This window comes from Astyanax mexicanus, chromosome 8 (genome assembly GCF_023375975.1).
Source record: "Astyanax mexicanus isolate ESR-SI-001 chromosome 8, AstMex3_surface, whole genome shotgun sequence".
NCBI lineage: Eukaryota > Metazoa > Chordata > Actinopteri > Characiformes > Acestrorhamphidae > Astyanax > Astyanax mexicanus.
In genome coordinates, this window is record NC_064415.1 from 28,615,455 (window position 1) to 28,629,876 (window position 14,422).

Sequence of the window (14,422 nt, forward strand, 5' to 3'; positions counted from 1 at the left end):
TGGAATTCATAAATGCTCAATTTCTCTGTTGCTTCCTGAGTCAAACCACACTCATCTGGACCATATAATGAAGAAATGAATCAAATCCCTGTGGTTTATTTCTCCGAGAACTTTTGCTCCATATGCAGAATATGGGTAGAACTTCCTTGATCTGTTCTTCTTCTGAATCTCTGCAAGTATATAAACAGATTAAATAAAAAAAATATAAAACATTCATTAAACATTCATTAGAGCAGGATTGCCAGGCTTGATCATTAATATGTATTGTTTTTCAGGCTCTAACAGGTGCATGCTTTAATAAGAATAAAGAATCAGTGTGTATTGTCTTCATTTAGTCCAAGATTTATTTCCTGAAGCTTTGAATACAAATCTTTACATGTCTTAATCAATTTATTTCTGATAAATTATCCATATGACCACATGACTAGACTTCTGTTTTAGGACTAGGTTAGGTGAACTGTTATATATTTTTATTTTAATGAGTATCATCTTCAGAATTTCGGAGATATTAATATGAAACATAAATTTGAAGCTCTGGACAAAAAAAAAATCAGAATCAGTTTCTCTGATTTTGCTATTTATAGGTATATGCTTGAGTAAAATTAACATTGTTGTTTTATTCTATAAACTACAGACAACATTTCTCCCAAATTCCAAATAAAATTATTGTAATTTAGAACATTTATTTGCAGAAAATGAGAAATGTCTGAAATACCAAAAAAGATGCAGAGCTTTCAGACCTCAAATAATGCAAAGAAAACAAGTTCATATTCATAAAGTTTTAAGAGTTCAGAAATCAATATTTGGTAGAATAATCCTGTTTTTAAATCACAGTTTTAAGCATCTTGGCATGTTCTCCTCCACCAGTCTTACCCACTACTTTTGGATAACTTATGCCACTCCTGGTGCAAAAAATCCAAGCAGTTTAGTTTGGTTTTATGGCTTGTGATCATCCATCTTCCTCTTGATTATATTCCAGATGTTTTCAATTTGGTAAAATCAAGGAGACTCATCATCCCTTATTTTTTTCCAGAGCTGTATAAAGCTCAGAGAAAAACTGATCATACAGTGAGTACTCAACAAGATGTGCATGTTCAAACAAGAACATACTGCCATAAATTCCCTGTAAAAAAAAAAAAAAAAAAGAAACGGTTTATGTGACTCCACACACTACAAGCCTTCCATCATAAATCGCTACGGGTAACAGCCTCTGCTAAACACGTAAATGCGCTGTTTACAGCCATGTGTATGTATTTAGTGCACTAAAGTCTGTGCTCTGGTGAAAGCCTGAATGTCATTAAAAGTAGCTACTGGCACTGCAGCTCTGTTGCTGGAGGAACAAATGTAACAGATTTAAAGAGAAAAAATCCTGCATGTGAACAGAAGATGTGATGTGAAGTTTAATATAAACTCGACAGTAACTAGCTATGAGAACACCAAGCTGAACGAAAGGTACATGAGCTCAAACAGCTATAGGATGAGGGGAAACACAGAGAACGAAATACTGAGGAACCCTGCTAAAAAAAAAAACAGCTCAAAATCAGCTCAAAATCTGGATGATTAGCTGGTCTTGAGCTTGTTTTTTTTTAAGCTGGAAAGTCCGGACTGTACTCATAATGCTTTGAAAATTAAGCATTATTAAGAGGTGTGTAGGAGGTGGAACTTAACCAGAAGCTGTACAAATTCTCTAACAAAATGCTTGGCAACTGCTCTTGTAAAGTTAACTACAAATCCTGGACATTTTACACAATTTAAATATCCCTTATATCTGAAAAAGTACATTTCAGACACAGCTAAGAAACATAAATGCTACGCAAGCACCATAATGCAGTTGCTCTGTTATTTAAGGTGGAACGAAATCTATAGCCAGGTGGCTAATGCTAAGATACAGATGGCAAACATCTAGGTAATAATCCACAAAAGCTACTGTTAGCTTTAGCTTACAACCTTTTACAGCACATTAGGAGCTTTATACAGGTGTAGTTTTCTAAGTTTGAGATTCAGTGTTTCAAAAATAGCTAAGAGAAATAAGTTGAACTACAGCAAACCACTACAAGAGTCAGTTTCTACACAAAATAGATAGCTTCAATTTGAAGTTATGTGTGCTTTGACACTGGAATTTCCTTTATCATAACTAGGAATACACCAAATCTTTGGCAGCTGAAGACAATTACTTGTTTATTTTAAGTCCTTTTTTTTAGTAATAGAGAAATGAAGATTTTTGAACGCAGTACTTCACTTTTAATATTTAAGAATATTCAGACATGAGAAGTGTTATATGTTGCTGCCCGAATCAGATTGACAACTCTGACGCTGGACTACAAAGCCAGATTCTTCTCTGTCCTTCACTCATCTTTTCAAAAGGTTCCTTAAGTAACAGTGTTTTCTAGGTGTTTAAACATGATCAAACCTAGATGTATATTTCTAGTGTGTCTAAAAACTAGCTATAAGTATTTAGCTAGCTATTAGAATTAAACATCAAAGCACAAAGCATTGAAGTCACTCTGAATAGGGAAGTCTGCTAAATCCTTTAAATATAAATGTAAAATGTAAGCAAAAACTGCTTTTGGTGATGTCCATATGCAATATATGGACATGGTATAAATTGCTAGCATAATTATTTCGACAGGCCCATTTCTAGTTCTTGGAGAATCTACATTATTCATCTTTTTTTTTTTTTTTACAGTAAAGAGAATACGCACAATGAGCTTGAATAATGTGTGTCTGTCAGCTGCAGCCAATGTCAAATCTAATCTCACTTATTACTGATCTTTTTACTTGGAGAGTTGAGTGGAAATGGGCTGTATATGGTTTCTGGTTTGAAGAGACATATAAAACATATCCCACATTAGTGTCAGAAATGTCAGAATCCAGGACGAGTTTCTGGACTTCTCCCCCGTCGAGAGTTCAGTCGGTGGCTCTCTGGGGGGGGGGGAGACCCGGGCTGAGTTGGGCTGAGTTGAGTTAGAGAATGGAGCTTTAATTCGTGACACAAACATTGGTCTCTCCAGTGTTGTATTATCGCAGTGTTTCAGACATATGAGGCACTGGGGAGCGTGGAGTTTTTTTTTTTTCATTTTTTTTTTTTCATTTTTTCATTTGCGCTGTGTCTCATTTTTGCAACAGTGCTGTGTTTCTTTTCCCAAATCCAGGGCAAATGGCACTGAATAAATTCTGGAAGGGCGGAGGCACGTCCTCCGCATGAAAACATTAAAGAGTCTTAAGTAACTAACAATATATCACGTGGATCAGCATCACGTCTAGAGTGTGGAATTTTTACCTTTTTCTGGCGAGAGCAGACGATTAAAGATTGAGAACAGCAGCGATTGTCCAGATCAAAGCATTTTTCCAGCGACTTAGCGATGCAGGTCTTGCAAATGAGTCTTTATCGGAGTTCTTAATTTTGTCCGAGTGAAATTAACAGCTTGGGAATGTGACAGAACGCTCCTTCTTCCAGCATCGTCCTCTTTTGTTGTGCGGCCAAATCATTTGACGATCCAGACGTGTTGAATCCTCAGAAAAACATCATTGTCCTTGGAGCGTGCAAATTGATCTCTCCGATTTGCGAGAGAGGCAGTTTAATCCGGTTAGATTTGTTATACATTTGATCACCGAGCCCCCAAAGCCAATGGAAAATGTTGATGGTACTGGAGAGGTGCCCGAATACCTCGATTGCTGTCAGATGAGCAAGGAAGTATGGCAGACATAACATGGGATAAACACTCGGAGTCTTTGTTGGAAGTAAAATGCTGAAGTCCTATCAATCACGGATCTTGGCTCGCGAGATATAGTGAAGAGTTCAGCATGCTGAAGGTGCTGAAAGGGGACTGAACAAGGTTCAAATGAGGCTGAGAACTTGAGCCCACCTGTTGTGCATTTCATATACAATTTAAATACTGTAAACACTGTAAAGCATTAACTACCTTCAACAGCTCTAAAACACTAAAGCGGAATCAGCATACAAAACATAAAATCTGCATGGAGATAAAAAGGCGCAGATCTGCACGTTATCAAAAAGCACAAAGGTCTGGGAACCATCAGTTTGATGTAGGCTTGTTTTCCTTAAAACTGCTGTGTATTTGTTCATGCCTCTCCCAAAATCAACACGCATACAGTACAGTACGTACGCCCGGGCCAGCGCCTCCTTAAAAAAAAAAAAGTATCAGGGGGAAGGAAGGCAGATGGCGAGAGGCCACGAGTGGGAATGCACACCAAATCAAGAGCACAAGTGTTAGCGTGTCAATCTCACTCTGACTTGCTGCAGACTTGCGGTGTGAAGCGAAACCGCAGAGATTTCTCCTGGAGAAAGTTTATCACAGCCAGCACAAATAACCAGCATCAGCTGGAGCTCTCGCACGACTCTCGCAGATATTCTCACAAAACCACTGGCATTTTCACAGCATGGGGCATGAAAGGGCATGCTTAAGGTATCCTACATACAAATGGAGGTGCCAGAAAGATTGTTATTTGGAGCAAAGCCATCGAAGAACAACTCCATCTTCCCTGAAGAACTTTTCTATGGGCGTTTCTTTTAAAAAACTGCTTTTATAGAAGAACCATATAATGATAATATTGCCTAGGACCACACACCAAAGCAAATATCTTTATTTCTAATAGTGTACACAGCAAAATGTAATTTGTACAATGAGGTAATAGCTATACTCTATATTAGCTATAGTTTGGAATTAACTTTTGAGATAAGCCCGTACTTTAAGGCATATAGTTCATTGTTTATATTTTTTAATCTCATCCCTGTTACTTGAATTGAATATTAGTATCAAGTATGTCTAAATATCAAGATGATATTTAAGATGTCAGTTTGTGACCTTTAGCTCAAGTGCAGTTGGGTCATGCAGCAAGACAATGAGCCAGAGCACACAAGCAAGACCCTTTTCTGAAAGTTAAACCAAAATACAACCAAAAATAAGGTTCTTATATACCTTTTCTTAGATCAAATTACTAAACTAAAGTAATATAAACTAAACAAAACCCTTTTTGTCTGTGTGACCTTGTTCACCTCATTAAGTACAGTGTGATAAGCTGATTATATATTTACGCACAGTAACTTGGTGGTTAGCGTGTTCACCTCCAAACACTGGGATCTTTGTTTCAAGTCCCTGTCTGGGTCGGTTTTTCTCTGAGGACTCACAGTCCAAAAAAATGGAGATCAGATAAACTGGATACTCTATATTGTCAAGAAAAATTTAATTCTCTAAATTTATCTGGTGTGTGTGTGTGTGTGTGTGTGTGTGTGTGTGTGTGTGTGTGTGTGTGTGTGTAAAAAATGTATGTATGATTGGCACTCTGTCCTGGGTAAAATGCTGTAGTGCCCAATGCAGTCCTCCAGGTGGACGGTTGTTTCCGGTTAAGAGTACGCTGTGCGCTATTGGCTGCTGCTTCTCGCCGGTGTGTGGATGAGTGCTAAGTATGAATGGTATGACTGGTTGTGTGTAAAATGTGTACATTTTAAAGTGTCCTTGGGTTTCTAGAAAGGCACTATATAAGTGTAACTTTATTTATTAATTCATTCATTCACAGCAAAAAAAAAAAAAAAAGATATGCAAGTTATTGCAAATTAAAAAAGTGCATTGTTACCATATAATAACTAAGTGTTGGGATTAATAAATATTTATCAGTGCACAGATAATTACAACTCTGCATTGTTTGTTTACTCGTGTCTTCTTTCAATCCTGGTACAATGTAGATATTACTTACATACATATATTTTGTTGGGTACTGTAATGAAAACATTAATAAAAAATGTACTGACCTTGTTTTCTTGTGTTTCTCTTCTTTCTCTTTTCCCCACCTTGTTTCCTGTGCCTGTCATCGCTGTGATCCTCATCTTCACTATGGTTCAGGTATGTGCTATCTCTTTATTTGTTTTTCCTAGCAGTGTAAAAGACCTCAAACTCTGACAAAGTACGTTAAGTTCAAACGTAGTTCAACCAATGAGATACGTGCACCTTTTGTATCACATATGAATGGCCAGATCAATTCGGTTAACTCACATAAACATTCTGAAAATCCACACTTGGGTTGAGCACTCCCGTACACATGTGGTAATGTGAATATTATTGTTTGTGCAGTTAAAACACACAGCCCAGCTGAGGTAAACTCTCCCGACTCAGACGTATTAAAGTAAACGGCTGCGTGGTGAAAATAAACACTCCGATTCCATCAAAGGCCATCGAATCCCAAGTGGAAATGGTGCACGAGGCTTTGATGTATCTGTAACATCACCGGCTTTGCTCGCAGACGTTTCCATGTAGTGAAAAATGGAGGCTTATATTGTACTGTGAGAAGATGAAAGTGAGAAATGAGAGAGAGAAAGAGAAAGAGGAGAAAAAAAAAAGAAAACTTACCACAGGAATATTAGTTGGAACGGTGCTGGAATCCTCTGTGCCTTACGTGTGCTGGGTACTTGCAGAACATGCTGTGTGTGTGCCCAGGCCCTCAGAAGAACTACAAATGAGGTGGGCCTTCACAGCAAATTCACATTTCACAGCTCCTGTGGCGCTAAAATAAGAACTTTGATTTATACAACAAAATGGCGAGGGCAGAGGAAGCTAATGTGAGTGAAAAAGGGCTTTCTTCCATACCAAAGCTTTCCACACTGCTTTTGATCTTGGAACTTTGCATGAGAGAGGTGAGATGTTTATACCAAACCACACAAAACTATTAGCAGCTACAGATGTAATGGGAAAAAGGTGACCAGCGAATTAAAAATAAAAGATTTCAGCTTAAAAAACCCATCTGTGATTGTGCATTCATATACACAATCCGAAAACTAATACATACTAATAAAATTTGAAAAGCCATAAGAAGAGATTACATCATTTCACGAGCAGTTGCATCATTGCTGCTGACCTCATTTTAGTCATAACCTGAATAAGTTGGTCAACAGAATTCAAAGATCTACAGACTCATAGACAAAAATACCTTTTCATGCTGTTTCCAAATATTAGCATGGTGTACAGTAGGGGTGCGATGAGATCTCTCAAGATTAAAGCAGCATAATATTTATCATCAGGAGTTAAATGTGTCTTCCTAGACATATCAACAGGTATCCAGAGCAAATAGCAGCGCTGGTCTGCTCTAGTGAGCTTTTGTGCACACACACACCCCTGTGTCTTTGTGTCTTAGTTTAACGTGTTGTTCCCCGCTCGTTTGACTTTAAAAGAAGATCATTTTTTTAAAGAATTACAGTTTTGTTTATTTAGCTCTACTAAGTTAAGCAAACAAGAACGAGCAACAAGCTTTACTTAGCTCAGTAACCCTCCCCACCATCACCCAGCAGTAAGACCTGCTGAATTAGAAGGAAAACATGGCAACACCGCTGTTCCTTACTAGTTTATAAAAAAAATAGATGTTCATTGATTAGGCGTCTTATAATATGGTGCACCTCATAGTGCGGAAAATACTATATACAGGTGGCAGCTTTTTTTTTTTTCTAGGGCAATCCAAGATGCATTTTTTTCTACAGTTAAACAGTTATTTACTCTATAATTTTACTGTAAAAAATATAGGAATTGGTTACAGTGCAGCGCTCCATAAGGATCAAGGTGAATGAAAGCACGCAGAGTTCACAGTGCAGTTTAAAGCTAAGCAGCTGCCTGAAGAAGATTTATAAACTTGAAACATTGCAGACCCTGTCAGTGGGCTTTTTTAGGTCTCATATAAGCAGTACACATTACTCTCTTGGCAAATTAAGCACTTCCACTCTTTTATTTGTTTCAGATTCAAAGTGCTGATTTAATCCAAGCCTTAATCCAAGCCATGTCACCGGGATGTACTGCCAACCATTCATGTGGTTCTCTGCAAACAAACAGCGCGCAATCTGGAACTAAGCTCTTCAATCTGCTCGATAAGGTCATTATGAGAGAGAGAGAGAGATGGATGTAGCTCATGTGATCCTCTATGATCTGTCATATTATGTCAGTTTACGGCCATGTTTACTGGCTTGTGTGGTCTCCACCTACTTTTATAGCAAATAAAACGGGAGCTATTTCGAATGCGGCTGACCGATGCCAAGATAATTCCAGTAGAAAACAAGACCTGAACACCTATGATGTATCGCTGGTATGTCCAAGAGCAAGTATGCAGTGTTTCATGCTCGACCAAGTGGCCACGATAAGTAGCCTATTAAAATACGTTCCAAGCAGATAAATCGGCTGGTTCCACAAGCATAACAAGGCCTTGGCTTGATTGTGTCAATGATGTTTCCAAGTGTAACAGTCAAATCCTGTGGAGTTATGTTTTCAGGTCTTCCTGATTGCCTTCAGAGCTTAGCATCGTCTCCTTAGGGCTTGGCACGTGTTTGACCTTCTGCTTTACCGAATGCTTACTGACTAGCTGTTAATTGTGCCTTAGAGTTCTCTATCTAGCTTTATCTAATCACAGGGCCCAGTGTTGGGGGAGTGCCAGCATGCAGCCCCCACGATGTGCTACAGGGCCCCACTGGCACAGGCACAGCCCTGCTGCCGTGATAATGGATGCCACCTGTTGGGCTTGGCCACTTATTGCAGCCCTTAGCGTGCATTAGCCAGCAGGGGCACGGGGAAGGTGGGCACGACGGGCGCAGCCACCATAAAGCAGCGTGGAGATTTGGCACGGCCCGCGCATTTTTCCACCTTGGCACCGAGCGCTCGGGCTCAGGTGGATGCCAGGCTAAAGGACTCGCAGCCAAATGGGGCAGAGGAAAAGGGTTGTCAAGGTTATTGTAACAAATTATAGATGTGAATAGTGTACCGGATAGCTATTTAGCAGCACTTTATGGCTACATGAGTGGACACACTGTGCTTCATCATAATGTGTTTACGACTGTCATTAATTCAGTACATTTAGTTTTGTAAGAGTTCTGTATCTGAACATAATTACAGTTTTTTTATATATATTTTTTTTCATCGCAGATGTGCAGTGAGAGCAATGGTGGCTGTGTGTTTTGACCATTAACTATGTGGATCATGTATATAATTCATACATTCAGTATTCTATCAAGGGCAGGAATAGATGATGTCCAGGGGAACTGCTGTCAAGGTTTATGCTTAGACCTGGCATTGACTTGACATTTCCACTGTAGAGATGTTAAAGGCTTTGTGACAGTACTATCACTGCTTGTGATATTACTACATTCACTTGCTATTTAGACAAGCTGTATTGGACCTTTATTGATGCATTTAAAGCACTATTTAAAGTACTATTTCTGAGTGAAAGAGGGGCCAAATATCATGATGTATGGCATCCGTGACCGTTCCTCTAAAGACAAAAATATTCACTCTAGAGCAGGGGTGTCCAAACTACGGCCCGCGGGCCATTTGCGGCCCGTTTCCTTTTTTGGAGCGGCCCGCGAGGTATTTTAGAAATAGAATGAAAGTTGGCCCGCTGTTAAGCAGGTTTTTATAATGTGAGATTCAAACTTTGTAAGCTAGGTGTCAGAAACGGGCCAAAGAGTCGGAGAGAGTGCGCATTTCTAGCGCTGAAAAACGGGGCAAAAGAGTCTAAAAGCGGAGAGGGTGCGCATTTCTAGCGCAGAAAAACGGGGCAAAGAGTCTTAAAGTTGCCGTAATTAAGGAGTTTTATGTTAAGAGACGTCATGAAATTAAACATCAATTTGAAAAATCTTAGTTTACACAACACTGTCAAAGATAAAGATAGTAAGTCAAGTAAAATGTTGGGTAAATGAAATAATCAGGAAAATGTATTATTTAAAGTGGTATATTTCATTATTTGTCTGTAGCCCGTGACTTCAAATATATTTCTCCTTCTGGCCCCAAACAAAAAAAGTTTGGACACCCCTGCTCTAGAAAAAGAGGGGTCTGGTAGGTTTTCCAACATCTTTTACTGGTTACCTGAGCAAACGTGGTGCTGCTAATGGTGCTGATACTGCAGATGAGCCACTGCAAACATGGAGATTAGAATAACAAACTCAGACTTCTTCTACTCATTTACGCATCGTCAAACTAAAAGAAATGTACAATTAGAGTTGAAGAGAGCTGGCAAGTGAAAAAAGAAAGAGCCCAATAGAATTCTTAAGGAAATCACTAGATTAATCTGCTCTGGTCCCAGACATTAGAGTACCGTGCCTTCATCAGCTGTTGATTCCTTCTAACAAGGCTGCAGTGATGGCCGCCCACAGCTCCGGTCACATGTTCTCACATAAATTACTGTGTGTATGTGTGTGTCTTTAAAGCAAACAAACTAGTGCACTAGTGTGTGTGCTCACATTCTATTTACAAAGAATGGCGTATATGGTCGTCTTATCTTGTCTTGCCTGGAGTTGCCTTGAGCCTAAAGGGAGACTGCACCACAATGCATGATTTAAAAACATTTTTTCTGCATGCTTTGTTTAATTACTCATTCTTATCAGCAAAGTCTTTAAACCCCCAAAATAATATCTTTAAAACCATAGCTTCAAAATCATGTTAGTGCTACACTGACCTGTAGAAGGGATGAAATGGTTTTAATCGATACTACTCTGAGCTCAACACTCTTAACTGTAGATTAACTTGTTAAAAAGTGTGCAGAAAAAAGCTTGAGAAAACTCTGCAAGGCTGTGTTACCTGTCAAATCTACTCTACTACCTCAATCCACAATCCATTAATGGTTCTTTATCTCTCAGCTTGTCCAGAAATGCATGTCCTGTACTGGTGGATCACAGTGCAGATTTCTGATCCAGTGACTTATTGTTCCACTATTTTACACTATTTTTCATAAGTGGCATTAATGATAAACTGAAGCTTAGAAGCTTAATATGTAATACTGCATATATGTAGGTGAAAGTTGAGGTAATGGAGTTGGGGAATATGAGAGCACATGAAAGCATTGGAAATTGAGGTGATCTGTAAACCAACCCAGGGGTTAAAGATCGCTGCTCTTGGATCTTCATGGGGGACGCTGCAGCTCAGTACATCGCTGGGCTTTGAAATGGGAGGCGGATCACTGTGGCTCACATACCAGTGTCCTCAGCCGCGGTCCACGAGCCTCCACCCGGGCACAGTTGTCGCGTCAGGTGCTTCCGTGCGACAGGTTATTTTTTACCGAGGAATGTGTGTGTGTGTGTGGGTGTTTGTGTGTATTTGTGTGTATTTTTATTCGTGTCTATTCTGTCATCTCTCTGCCATCTGTACCATGAGGTTCAGCAGCTTCTAAACACAAACACGACACACATCAGTCTCATGGCGTCACACACACTCACACACACACACACACTGCGCTCAGAGCACAGCTGCCTGAGGGCTACACTCAGAGTAATGTGCTGTAGCGCCACACAAATTCAGGCACAAACAAAACGGCGTGACTCCTGGGTGGCCTGGTCAGAATAAATTGCTCTAAACTATGAACTCACAGACCACAGATCTGTCACTGGGGTTAATGAGTTCCACACCAGTAAGACCAAAATGACTCAACATTAAACAGCCAATTTGCTCACATTTTACGCTTTTGCCATTGTCTGATTATCAACACGATAACAAATGTAAGAGTAAAGAAAATAGAAATAATCTTTATTATATGAGGAATATAAATAAACAGAAATAGAATACAAAATACACAGTATTTCAAACATAGAATAAGTATAAACAGTGATTTATGTAAAAAAAGGTTAATGTATCATGTAGGATAAGAATAAAGCTACTGTATGTTCATAATTTGATTTACTATATAAATAAAAACTATGAGTTTCTTTGATTTTACCAAATTGAAAACCTCTGGAATATAATCAATACAATATATATATATATATATATATATATATATATATATATATATATATATATATATAATATATAATAATATATGTATAATTTTTTTAGGGGAGAGACAGTAATAATAGTATAGTGTGATTTAGGCCTGGCAAACTAGATTTAGACTAATCTATATCATAATATTATAATATTCAAATGAGAATATTGTAATGTGCTGACTTATTGAGTTCAACTGAGAGGTTTAATGGAGGAAATGAATTCAAGTGTAGCTGCACATTTGCATATTATACCTTTTCTTTGCATATTCCAACTTGAAGTGGATAAAAGTAGCGAATGGCTCCATAGCTAGCTTGTGGAATAGCTTCTGTGCTAACTGGCCATAAATCAGTGTTGATAATCAGTAGGACAGTGTGATGGATCACGAGCACAACTCTTGACACGAGGGACTTGTTACGTGCAACACTAGAGTCTATAGTGAACTTGTGGAGTAACAACGTAAACATTTCATTATTGATGCATCATTGATCCAGATCTTTTCCACCTAATTCCAAATCTTAGAAAAGTATGTGATCGGCCCTGATTTCTGATCACGTAATCAAATCAGGGACATCCCTAAATGACGAGTATAACAGGTATAATATGCCTATGACTAACATTCAACAATAAATATTGATATATTTTCAGCATATAAACCAGAGGTTCAAATACGCTGGGCACTATACGGGAAGTAGCACACATAACTAATAGTAATCCCTTTATATGTTTCTATGAACAATAAATATAGGTCTTAAGGTTAAACAGTTACATGCACAGTTCATATGTACAGCCTATAATTAACTTCTACATCATTAATAACTCATGTATGTGCTCTCTCTCTCCAATATGTCAAGCTCTATATTAAGAAACGTTACTAAGCCGCCACAGCGGAGAAGCGATTAACCTTTCTATTCATCAATCATTCACTACAATAGTGTTCTACATGACACACACCTCCCCCTGCCTCAGCTGAGCACTCTGTCCCCGTGAATAACGTGCGAATGTGATCATAATTACGCTCTATTGCTTGCACCTACAAATCCCCTGGGTGTCGTACTCTCTAAAGCATTAGATTGAGTACATTAATGAATGCCTGAGGGGGATGTCTGCTCATAGATTTATTCAGGGCGAGGGGAGGGGGGAGAGGTGGGTGGGCTAGAGATTGTTTACTGTGGAAATGAATGTACACATCATGCTGTTGCCTCTTGAGATTCAAAGCGCTGTGAAATTATTTGTGAAAGTCTTCTTACATTAACATACATGAATGTTCTCCTCTATATTCTAGGTTTAAAATAGCATTTATGAGGCTTTTGATTACATTAGTGATAATGTACTATTACTGCATGGGGTAAAACTGCATCCATATGGTGCTTGATTTATTATTCTCCTCTTAATGAATATGATGTATGAATAAACACAATCATTTACTACCATGTTATTTTGAACAGACTACCAGTTTGCTTTACTTGTCTGCTTTCTATCTGTCCATTATTCATAGTCTATATTTAACTTAAATATTCAGCTTAATAACTTTCTCGTTTAATGTACCTTTATAGTCTTTAATTTATACTGTCTGGTTCTTCTATTTTCTACCTTTTTCTAATAGCTTGTGTATCAGTAGAGGATTAGCAAATTAAGAATTTCATTTTATAGTGTAACTGCTTGTTTACTGTACACATGACAATAAATATCTTGAATATTTATATAATATATATATATATATATATATATTATATAAATATTACAGATAGGGATGTTTCCGATCCAATCATGTGATCAGAAATTGGGTCTGATCGTGTAATTTACAAAGGACTGATGTATCAAAAATGTTACACTAAATTGTTACCACACAAGTTTAATATGTACTGCCACATGTGTGGTTTAGGCCAGGCAAACTAGATTTAGACTAGACCTTTTTACTGTATTATAATATCTATATTATAATATAGTGAAGTTTTAATGCTTTTCAAATTAGAATATTGTAATGTGCTGAGTTTAACTGAGATATTTAATGGAGGAATAAATACTAGTGTAGCTGCCTAAATTTAAATTCCAACTTGGAAAGAGGAAACGCTGTGTGTGTTTGTGTGTGTTCGTTTGAGAGAGAGTGAACGAGTGAGAGTCTTCAGCACAGTGACGGTGTGTTTGCATTGTAGAGAAAAATAAAGCTTTTAGTCTCTGTGTGCCAGTGTGAACTCGGCATGGAAATGATCAATGCGCGTGTGCAAAAGAGTCTATGTTAAGCATATTTGTTATTAGTATTCCCACAGTCTATAGTGAACTTTTGTGGTAACAATCTTATGTTACATTTTTGATCCACCAGTGATCCGGATCTTTTCTCTCATCAAGTTCCTCATGTTGTTGTGAGTGTGCTTGTTGTGGCTTGCACCGTTGCGCTGTTTATCAACCGGATTCATCAACGCTGATTTATTAATACTGATCTATTAACACTGATTTATAGGGGTGTCACGATCTCGATATTTTATCGAAATCGAATCGAAATGAGGTCACGATCTCGAGTATCGAAGTCAAAAAGAGGATCGACGATCCCTCCCGCGCGCGCTACGCAAATAGCGCAGCGCGCTACGCAAATGGCGCGGCACCAACACAGCGCATCCTATTCATTTAAATAGAGATAGCCACTGCATGAGCGCAGTCGGCGAGAGTGTGATCACTGTTTT

The 14,422-nt window shown here is 38.3% G+C and overlaps 1 protein-coding gene across 1 annotated transcript in view; it reads left to right on the top strand.

Annotated features, from left to right (window-relative positions):
* The window catches only part of LOC103039012 (collagen alpha-1(XXV) chain), a 318,678-nt gene that overhangs the window by 85,617 nt on the left and 218,639 nt on the right, over window positions 1-14,422 (top strand). The window lies entirely within an intron of this gene.